This window comes from Melanerpes formicivorus, unplaced genomic scaffold (genome assembly GCF_026170545.1).
Source record: "Melanerpes formicivorus ecotype bairdi unplaced genomic scaffold, bMelFor1.0.p_v2 SCAF_966, whole genome shotgun sequence".
NCBI classification, from domain to species: domain Eukaryota; kingdom Metazoa; phylum Chordata; class Aves; order Piciformes; family Picidae; genus Melanerpes; species Melanerpes formicivorus.
This window is the reverse complement of record NW_027143318.1, coordinates 2,898-5,794: the sequence shown is the minus strand read 5'-3', so window position 1 is coordinate 5,794 and position 2,897 is coordinate 2,898.

Sequence of the window (2,897 nt, the reverse complement as noted above, 5' to 3'; positions counted from 1 at the left end):
GGGCAGAACGTCTTCCTGACAGCTGGCCTGCAGAGCTGGCAGAAGGAGCCAGGGAGCTGCACAGTTTCCCTATGTTCCATGAGCAGGTGGTTGGAACTCTCCTTAGCAGCTTGGATCCCCACAAGTCCATGGGACCAGATGGGATTCATCCTAGGGTGCTGAGAGAGCTGGCAGATGAGCTGGCCAAGCCACTCTCCATAATTTTCCAGCAGTCCTGGCTCACTGGAGATGTCCCAGAGGACTGGAAGCTGGCCAACGTGGTGCCCATCCATAAGAAGGGCCAGTTGGATGAGCCAGGGAATTACAGGCCTGTCAGCCTGACCTCAGTGCCAGGCAAGATCATGGAACAGGTCATCCTGAGTGCAATAACACAACACTTACAGGATGGCCAAGGGATCAGGCCTAGCCAGCATGGATTTAGGAAGGGCAGGTCCTGCCTGACCAACCTGATCTCCTTTTATGATCAGGTGACCCGCCTGGTGGATGTGGGGAGGCCTGTGGATGTAGTCTACCTGGACCTCAGCAAGGCCTTTGACACCATCCCCCATAGCAAACTGCTGGCCAAGCTGTCAGCCCATGGCTTGGACGGGAGCACACTGCGATGTGTTAGGAACTGGCTGGATGGCCGAGCCCAGAGAGTGGTGGTGAATGGTGCCACATCCAGCTGGTGGCCAGTCACTAGTGGTGTGCCCCAAGGATCAGTGCTGGGCCCTGTGCTCTTTAACATCTTTATTGATGATCTGGATGAGGGCATTGAGTCCATCATCAGTAAATTTGCTGACGACACCAAGCTGGGGGCAAGAGTTGATCTGCTGGAGGGTAGAGAGGCTCTGCAGAGAGACCTCGACAGGCTGGACATATGGGCAGAGTCCAAGGGCAGGAGATTTAACACATCCAAGTGCCGGGTTCTGCACATTGGCCACAACAACCCCATGCAGTGCTACAGGCTGGGGTCAGAGTGGCTGGAGAGCAGCCAGACAGAGAGGGACCTGGGGGTGCTGGTTGATGGTAGGCTTAACATGAGCCTGCAGTGTGCCCAGGCAGCCAACTGCATATTATCCTCTGGCTAATGGTGTAGCTGAACAGACCAATGGTCTTAGTAAAAGACATGCTGATAGCTCAAGGCACAGCTGGGCTCACAGTTGGCAGAAGCAGTTTTTACTGTCAGCAACTGATGAGGAATATATGGAAGCCCCAAAATTCAATCATTTAGTCCCATGGAACTAGTGATGGCTACTGCCCATGGACCTGATGGACAGAGGAGTGAATCCCTACCACAGATATAGACAGCCCAACCTGTACTAGTGAAGATACTGTGCCTTGGCATTGTGCACATGATATTGGCAAAACCCAGAGGCTTCAATGCCTGGGAAGCCTTGGATGGGATTGGGATTGGGCAGGAACAGCAATGGAGAGGTTGAGGAGAGTGAGGAGCAAAGTTGTCCATTCAATGTCAGACCTGAAAGACAGATTTCCCTGCAGGTGCAGATGTCCTGGTGAGATAGCCTGGGTCAGTGTCACTTGGTGAATTATCATCTCTGCTCTGAACTGAAAGCTAACAGAATATTCTACCTCTGATATGAAATAAATAATAAAGGAGCTTTGTGAGGAGCACTTTGAAATCCTGAAGAAAACTGCAAAGACACAAATAGCTCTTAGGACACTTGGGGATCATTGCCTGAACCTCACACACTGAGAGGAGAGTGAAGGAATCTGCTCAAGAAGTCAGAAGAAAAACAAAGAGTGCCTTGAAGTATTAATTGGCCTCACTGAGGGCTGTTAGCAACAAAGCCTCCCAGGGGTGGTTAGAGAAGCTCAATGGAGGCCATGATTGAAGGCAGACAAAGGCAAAGTGCAGCTGAACAAACCCTGGCCTTGGTTTAGGAAAGAGAAAGGCCAAGCTCTGACCCTCAGGTCTTGGAAAGGCAGATCCTGAGAGCCTCCAACTAAAACTTCCTCTCAGCAACCATGGTGGCAGAAGCTGCTGCCAGAAGGAAGAGGATCAAGACCTTGTCCCTGTTGAGCCTTTCAGCCCTGCCAGAGCCCTTGGCCATCCCTCCTGCAGGCTGTGCTACCCTGTCCCATGCCTGCAGTTCTTTCCCTTCAGGCTGTTGACATCCATCTGTCTTCCCCAGGCAGCTCTCCCCCTGACATTTCCACACCTTCACTCAGGGCTCTCCACTCTTCCTGCCTGTTCCTTGACACACAAAGGATCTCCAGATTCTTTCTGGGTCACCTCTTGCACCACAGCTCTACACTTTGAGTGACATTTTTTTGTCCTGACCTCCACTCTGAACCTTTAAGTTGCACTTTCTGAAGGCTTCCTTCTGTGTCCACAACCAAGAAAAGTTCCATTGCCTGACACCCCCCTTCAAGCAGGTGCACATTACCCCTGAGCCTTCACTTCACCAGGCTAAAGATGCTTGGCAGCTTCAGGTTCTCTATAGAGTCTCCAAACTCCATCCAGGCAGATTTCCTGTAGAGCTTCTGCAGTACCTCTCCATTCCTCCAGACTAAGGAACTCCCCAGCCAGACACCAATATTGCAGATGTGGTCCCAGCAGTGCTGAGTGCATGGGGAGGACAACCTCTGTGTCTGGGTGGCCACACTCCTCCTACCACAGCACAGCGGTACTTGGCCTTCTTCGCTCTGCTCAGGCTCTGCTCCATCCCAGGCCATTGGCAATGGTCCCTGCCAGAGTCCTCTCTGCCTGGGCACAGAGCAGAACCTCCAGCTGCAAAGCAATAATCAAGGCACCTCCCTGCTGCTGCCTCTCAGTTTAGCAGTCCCCAGCCCAGCCCTGGGCCTGCTGCTGGCCAATGATACACAAGGGTTGGATTTTACAGTGACTTCACATTCACCTCCTGGCCATGTGCCTCCTCCTGTCCTAGTTGCTC